The following is a 9,128-nucleotide window of genomic DNA, read 5'->3' on the forward strand; positions in this document are numbered from 1 at the left end:
ACAGCCATGAAACAAACAGAAACAATGACGCCTGGGGAAGAAACCAAAGGGAGTGGCATATATAGGGAAGTTAATCAGGGAAGTGATGGAGTCCAGGTGAGTCTGACGACGCGCAGGTGCGCGTAACAATGGTGACAGGTGTGCGCCATTACGAGCAGTCTGGTCACCTAGAGGCCGGAGAGGGAGCACACGTGACACATACACAGAAGTCTGTATTCAACAGCTTGAAAAACAAATACTTGGTCGATTTTGTTTTTGTAATAGATTTTTTTGTAAATATAATGTTTAAAGTGTCTAGCTACTGTAGATAACATATGTGCCTTCATTTTCAATACATTGAATCCATGATGCTTGTGGTATTAAGAAAATATCTCAGCAGTTACATTTATGACCAATGGGAAAACACAGTGGCTCTAACTTATTATATATATTTAATCATAGAAGATAATTTATTTTTTCAGTAGATTGAAGGTGAGTTGGTTATATATATACTTTATTTATTATTTTACCATTATCCATTAGCCTTTACATACAATATAAATACACTGCTCAAAAAAATAAAGGGAACACTTAAACAACACAATGTAACTCCAAGTCAATCACACTTCTGTGAAATCAAACTGTCCACTTAGGAAGCAACACTGATTGACAATAAATGTCACATGCTGTTGTGCAAATGGAATAGACAACAGGTGGAAATTATAGGTAATTAGCATGACACCCCCAATAAAGGAGTGGTTCTGCAGGTGGACACCACAGACCACTTCTCATTTCCTATGCTTCCTGGCTGATGTTTTGGTCACTTTTGAATGCTGGCAGTGCTTTCACTCTAGTGGTAGCATGAGACGGAGTCTACAACCCACACAAGTGGCTCAGGTAGTGCAGCTCATCCAGGATGGCACATCAATGCGAGCTGTGGCAAGAAGGTTTGCTGTGTCTGTCAGCGTAGTGTCCAGAGCATGGAGGCGCTACCAGGAGACAGGCCAGTACATCAGGAGACATGGAGGAGGCCGTAGGAGGGCAACAACCCAGCAGCAGGACCGCTACCTCCGCCTTTGTGCAAGGAGGTGCAGGAGAAGCACTGCCAGAGACCTGCAAAATGACCTCCAGCAGGCCACAAATGTGCATGTGTCTGCTCAAAAGGTCAGAAACAGACTCCATGAGGGTGGTATGAGGGCTCGACGTCCACAGGTGGGGGTTGTGCTTACAGCCCATCACCATGCAGGACGTTTGGCATTTGCCAGAGAACACCAAGATTGGCAAATTCGCCACTGGCGCCCTGTGCTCTTCACAGATGAAAGCAGGTTCACACTGAGCACGTGACAGACGTGACAGAGTCTGGAGACGCCGTGGAAAACGTTCTGCTGCCTGCAACATCCTCCAGCATGACCGGTTTGGCGGTGGGTCAGTCATGGTGTGGGGTGGCATTTCTTTGGGGGGCTGCACAGCCCTCCATGTGCTCGCCAGAGGTAGCCTGACTGCCATTAGGTACCGAGATGAGATCCTCAGACCCCTTGTGAGACCATATGCTGGTGCAGTTGGCCCTGGGTTCCTCCTAATGCAAGACAATGCTAGACCTCATGTGGCTGGAGTGTGTCAGCAGTTCCTGCAAGAGGAAGGCATTGATGCTATGGACTAGCCCGCCCGTTCCCCAGACCTGAATCCAATTGAGCACATCTGGGACATCATGTCTCGCTCCATCCACCAACGCCACGTTGCACCACAGACTGTCCAGGAGTTGGCGGATGCTTTAGTCCAGGTCTGGGAGGAGATCCCTCAGGAGACCATCCGCCACCTCATCAGGAGCATGCCCAGGCGTTGTAGGGAGGTCATACAGGCACATGGAGGCCACACACACTACTGAGCCTCATTTTGACTTGTTTTAAGGACATTACATCAAAGTTGGATCAGCCTGTAGAGTGGTTTTCCACTTTAATTTTGACTGTGACTCCAAATCCAGACCTCCATGGGTTGATAAATTGGATTTCCATTGATTATTTTTGTGTGATTTTGTTGTCAGCACATTGAACTATGTAAAGAATTAATTTTTTTGAGCAGTATATATATACAAAAGTATGTGGACACACCTTCAAATCAGCGTATTCAGCTTTTTCAGCCACACCCGTTGCTGACAGGTTTATAAAATCGAGCACACCGCCATGCAATCTCCATAGACAAACATTGGCAGTAGAATGTCCTTACTGAAGAGCTCAGTGATTTTCAACGTGCCACAATCATAGGAAGTCAACTTTCCAACAAGTCCGTTCGTAAAATGTCTGCCCTGCTAGAGCTGCCCCGGACAACTGTAAGTGCTGTTATTGTGAAGTGGAAACGTCTAGGAGCAACAACGGCTCATCCACGAAGTGGTAGGCCACACAAGCTCACAGAACAGGACCTCCAAATGCTGAAACGCGTAGCAACACTCACCTCTGTGTTCCAAACTGCCTCTAGAAGCAACTTCAGCACAAGAACAGTTTGTCGGGAGTTTCATGAAATGGGTATCCATGGCCAAGCAGCCGCACACAAGCCTAAGATCAACATGCGCAATGCCAAGCGTCGGCTGGAGTGGTGTAAAGCTTGCAGCCGTTGCACTCGGAAGCAGTAGAAACGTGTTCTCTGGAGTGATGAATCATGCTTCACCATCTGGCTGTCCGATGGACTAATCTGGGTTTGGTGAATGCAAGGAAAGCGCTACCTGCCCCAATGCATAGTGCCAACTGTAAAGTTTGGTGGAGGAGGAATAATTGTCTAGGGCTGTTTTTCATGCTTTGGGCTAGGCCCCTTAGTTCCAGTGAAGGGAAATCATAACGCTACATCATACAATGACATTCTATACAATTCTGTGCTTCCAACTTTCTGGCAGCAGTTTGGGGAAGGTTGGTGTGGAAGAACTTGACTGGCCTGCACAGAGCCCTGACTTCAACCCCATTGAACACCTTTGGGATGAATTGGAAAACCAATGGCGAGCCAGGGCTAATCGCCCAACATCAGTGCCCGACCTCAGCTCTTGTGGCTGAATGGAAGAAAGTCCATGCAGCAATGTTCCAACATCTAGTGGAAAGCCTTCCCAGAAGAGTGGAGGCTGTTATAGCATTAAAAGGGGGACCAACTCCATATTAATGCCCATGATTTTGGACTGAGATGTTTGACAAGCAGGCGTACACATACTTTTGGTCGTGTAGATTATGTTTAAATCACAGATTTTGACTGTAAAACTTCATATTTTGTTATTTCAGGGGGAATATGTTTGTGTCTCAGAGGACATAGCCACAGGTGTAAACCTGGTTTGTATGTGTATTTGGGCTGAGACATGCAAGTGTAGATCTTCTTTATATTAGTATTAGGACTCAATCAAAGGTGTACACCTGGTTTGTAGAAGTACTGGAGCTGAGTTGCAGGAGTAGACCTAGTTTACAGTTTATGAGTATTCAGGCTTTGGCACATTTAGACCTGGCTTAGTTGACTAATTGGGTTCAAGCACAGGGGCAGACATTGTATATCTGTAAATTGGAGTTGAAGTACAGGTGTATACCTGGTTTGTATGAATATTGGGACTGAAATGCACAAGTACACCTACTTTTATGACAAGTGGGGTTGACATAGCAGTAGACCTGTTTTTATTTTTTTTAAATCAATATTGGGCTAGACATACAGGTGTACATCTGGCCTGTAAGAATATTGGGGCTGATATACTAGTGTAGACCTGGTTTGTATGACAGTTGAGGCTTGGGCACTGGGATAGAACTGTTTTATATGAGTATGCCCATGGATTTACCTGGTTTACATGCGTAATGTGGTGTAGGGATAGTCAAGTCTCACACAGGTAATGGGTCTGGATGGACCACACGTTTGTGGTAAGAAAAAAGTGAATGGGGCTGCGGCACGTGTTATACCACTGTACTGAGTGTATCTATGAAATGAATAGCGTATACAGGTCAGAAGTCACAGGAATAAGATACGCAAATAACAAGGTTGGGGTGTGCAGCGAATAGCTGGATATAGGTTACTGTTGGCGACTTGAGCAATATAGGCCTAAGGATAGTGGAAAACAGGGCCGAGATAGGCAAGCAACACGGATGAGGTGTATTGGCAAAGGAACTGGGGTCTGTGAGTAACAAATAGGTCATTTAAGGGTAGGATATGGGGGTTAGGGCATGGGGTAACAGGGCTGGGGTGTGTGGGTAATTGGGCTGAGGTATATAGATATTGAGGCTGAGGAATAGTGGTAAATTGTATTATAGGCAGAGCACTGTATGTTCACATCTTTTACAATTGTGACCAAGAATAAAACATGCCTTTTTACGTGTAAAAAAAATAAATATGGATTACATTTTAGTGTCACTAGTGGCATACAAATTTGGGAATAAGTGGGTTAATGTGGATGCTACCATGATAACAGATAACCATATGTGGATCGTGAATAATGATGAGTGAGAAAGTTACAGAGGCACAAAGATCATACCCCCAAGATATGCTAACCTCTTATCATGACCAATAACAGGGGAGGGTAGCATTTTTGAGGGGTTATAATATTTGTGAATTTGTGCAAATACTTATGAAAAAAATAAGACATTTCAAATGGGGAGACTAGATACATAAAGTGCTTTCATTTCTAAACAGTAAAACAGATACCATATGCTAGAATATACCCTAATATAAAAGGTGACATTCTGTGCTGTCGCCTCATATGAAACATCTTATCTCAAATCCAAAACGCTGGAGGATAGGGCACAAATTGTTTTTTGCTTCACTTCCAAATAAATACAGAGGGGAGTGTATATCCTCAACAATTCCTTTTTCATTAGTGTTTTTAGATTTCATAGCGTTTTATGGTTTATTTTGTTTATGTGTCATTGATCAGGTTGTATGACACACAACTAATCTTACCTCACATAAACCACGAATAAGCAATACAGAACCAGCCACCAATAACTGCTATCTAATATTAGAGAGGTCAAATGTTTTTGATAAATTATTCAAACAATAAACTCTACATTTAAATATTTCATGAGCTCTAATATTTAACTCTAGTCCACTGTATAATAGCAGACAAAGGCTTTGAGATCTTCCATTTGACTGAGTTAATCTTTGGGCATGGGGTAATCATCAGAGAACACATGCACACGAGCAACAAGGCTGTGCTCTGACTTGCACTCCCAGGTAATTGGGCCCAGCAGGATGTTTGTGCACCAGGTGGGGTGGTGCAGGGGATTCAAATGACTATCCCCAGAGCCCCATGGGACCAGGTGAATCTGGGAAGCAAAGCAGCAACCAAACAAGCCAATTAACTGGCTGATTCCGCTTCCAACTCAAGACATCTGCCTTGCATTGATTATACAGTGGTTAAACCACAAACGAATTGTCAAACATTGTCAATCCCATGACCTCACTCAGATACTCCGGTACCTCCCTGCCTTTATACATAATACATAAAGAAGATCACCCAGAGACAGATGTCATGTCCCAGCTACAGGTGGAATGGGGGTTGTGGGAATGATGTAGCTACTGGTACACAGACAGACAGAGACAGACCCTGTGGAGATGGTGAGTTCAGCTCAGGGAGTCCTGTTACGACAGTGTAACCATGGGTACCAAGCCACACAAACACACTGCCCTGAAGGTACTGTACCTTTATCCCTGATGTTGTTTCATCATTCTCATGAAGACGAAGAAAGAATATGTCAGTGCATTTTACATTTGACCAACAACACATTTTATCTTTGTTATCCGATATGATTTAACCAAATATTGTATACAAGTGGAAGTAGTAGAAAGCTATGTTGACTGCTAAGACCATATAAGACTTCCTGTGCTCTATAGCTCATAAAAGTTACCGATTACATACAGTATAGTGTACACAGTATGCTGTGCCTGCCAGCTGGGAGAAATTGGGCCACAGCCAGGGAGACTGCGTGAAAAAGCAAAAATGTATTCCCACGTATAGTACACTGTACCAGTCTATAGAGTAAGTTACAATAGGCCTACATATCACCAAGGGTTACACATAGAGATCCTAGTATTCTAATTCCTAATTCTATGGGGTTACATTGGGGAGGAAAAGCAAACTGATCTCATTAGGCTTCTGGAGTTGGGTGGGGAATAATATTTCTTTGCGGCATTTTCATTCAACATCGTGTCTATTTCTTTCAACATAGTTTCCCTATGATTGTCATATTACTGTATAGGATTGTCTTGAGAATGGAGAGAAGAAGATAGAGGGTATGTGAGTAAAAGCACAAAGGCTGACATAGTGACAACATCAAAAAAGAAAAGGGGAGAGGTGGGTTTCAGGAAGATGGACTAAGAGAGGCAGGGGTTGGGGGAAGATAGAGATGAACAGATGTAGCCCTAGTTGTCCAGGTGGCCATCTTTGACTTTGTGCTCAACTTCATGTAGGCAAAAGCTCAAAATAAACTGGGGTATAGGCTAAATAACAATCTATCCTGAAGATGACCGTTATGTCAGTCCAGATACAGTATTTATTTACTAGTCTATGATTTATGATTTACTCTCAGTGCATCAAAGGCACACTCAAAGGTACACTCATCCATGACATGCCATTTCCATCGCTATTCACACAGCCGTAACTGGAAACGAGGAACACCTATGTGAGAATGCGGTTCATTGACTACAGTTCAGCATTCAACACTATTGTTCCCTCCAAGCTTGACACCAAGCTCAGAGCCCTGGGTCTGAAAACCACCCTCTGCAACTGAATCCTGGACTTTCTGATAGGCAGTCCACAGGCTGTGAGGATTGGCAACAACACCTCCTCCACACTGACTCTTAAAAGGCTCTGCATAGTCAATCCAGAGTCTGAAGTGGCCGTACAGCATTTACTGCGATGCAGCCTCCGCAGACGTCAGGGCTTTCATACTTCTTGCGCTTAGCGGAGCAGAACAGAGCTGTTGTGAAGGAAGTTGTCAAGGAAGTGAGTTTGTATTTATACAGGACCTACCACCCCCCACCTACCATCAACCAATCATGTCAATGCGGAGCTATACGGAGTGCTCCGCATTGTTCAAAAAATTGAGAGGCGCACGGTGATGCGGTACGGAGCTTGATTTGGCCTCTGCATGCCTCCAGAGGCTCAGCAATTGTGTCACACCCTCCATACCAAGCCTCCGACCACATTTCGGATCAAGCATAAATTGTCTTTAACAAAGGGGCCACCCAGGGTTGGGTCCTCAGCCCTCTCTCTATTCACCCACGGCTGTGTGGCTTTGCACGACACCAACTCCATCATCAAGTTTGCTCTCGACGCCACGGTTGTAGGCCTGATAATCAACAATGACGAATCAGCCTATAGGGAGGAGGTAAGTGAACTGGCATTGTGGTGTCATGACAACAACCTCTCCCTCAACGCCAGCAGAACAAAGGAGTTGATTGTTGATTTCAGGAAGCAGAGGATGGAACACGCCCCAATCCACATCAACAAGACTGCAGTAGAGAAAGTCCTCGGCGTCCACATCACCGAGGACTTTTCATGGATCCACAACACCACTACTCTTTTACAGAGGGCACAACAGCATCTCTACTTCCTAAGGCAGCTGAAGAAATTTGGCATGCCGCCCTGGGTCCCCTCCAAATACTATCACTGAACCATCAAGAGCGTCCTGACCGGTTGAATCACGGCCTGGTATGTGAAATGCTTCATCCAAAACCGCAAGGCCGTCCATCGGGTGGTGAAGATGGCCCAGGACATCACTGGGACCGTGCTCCCACCCATCTTTGACATCTACTCAAAAAAGTCCCTGAGGAAGCCACACAGCATCATCAAGGAACCCACACCCCAGCCACAGGTTGTTCACTCCCTTACAGTCGGACAGACGGTATCGGAGCATGAGGTCTGATCCCAACAGGCTCAGAGACAGTTTCTATCCACAAGCCATTAGACTTCTGAACACCTGAACTGGATTGACCACCTGCTCTGATTCTCTGCACCATAGCACACATGCACTCACTCATGCACCCACCCACCCACCCACCCACACAGACACACACACACACACACACACACACACACACACACACACACACACACACACTCATGCTACACACACATCACAACTGCTGCTACCAGACTCTTATTATACTGCTCAATTTATACACTTGCCCCCCATCCCCCCTTCCCCAATACACATGTTACACAGGAGGTTGGTGGCACCTTAATCAGGGAAGAAGGGCTCGTAATAATGGCTTGAGCGGAATTAGTGGGAATGGTATCAATATGTTAAACAGATGGTTTCCATATGTTTGATGCCATTCCATTAGCTCCGTTCCAGCCATTATTATGATCCGCCCTCCCCTCAACAGTCTCCACTGACTTGTAAATATCGGACTATAAATAAATATATATATATATATATGTTTATATAAACATTGTTAAAATCTGTTGTTCTGCCCCTGAACAAGGCAGTTAACCAATTGTTCCACGGCCGTCATTGAAAATAAGAATTTGTTATTAACTGACTAACCTAGTTAAATAAAGGTCAAATAAAAATAATGTTTAAAAAATTTTCCTTTCTGTATTATATTTATGCTAAAATGTTTATTCTATTCTAATGCCATTTACTTTATGTTCGTATCCTTATCTTTTCGTATTTTTTATTGTTGTTGCATTGTCGAGAAGGAACCTTCAAGTAAGCATTTCGTTGGACGATGTATGCCATGCTCATCCCATACATACGACTTCAATAAAACTTTGAATTTGAAACTATAGGCCCTACTCCTAAGCTTTCATGTTGATGATTCCAGAGAAGAAGAGCAAAACAAGAAGGTTGAAACTGTGGGCCCTACTCCTAAGCCATAGGGGCGGTGTGGAGCTTTCTTGTTGATGATTCCAGAGAAGAAGAGCAAAACATGGAGAAGGTTGAAACTGTAGGCCCTACTCCTAAGCTATAGGGGCGGTGTGGAGCTTTCTTGTTGATGATTCCAGAGAAGAAGAGCAAAACACGGAACAGGTTTACAAGCACAAAGTGACTATATCACTAAAATGTGCTATTTGGTCTTAATTTAAGGTTATGGTTAGTCATAAGGTTAGTAGTGCAGTTAAGGTTAGGGTTAAGGTTATCTTTAAAATCCCATTTTACGAAGAGAAGTTGTAGAAATGGGCGGGGTTTATGACT

This window comes from Salmo salar, chromosome ssa12, assembly GCF_905237065.1.
Source record: "Salmo salar chromosome ssa12, Ssal_v3.1, whole genome shotgun sequence".
Classification (NCBI taxonomy): domain Eukaryota; kingdom Metazoa; phylum Chordata; class Actinopteri; order Salmoniformes; family Salmonidae; genus Salmo; species Salmo salar.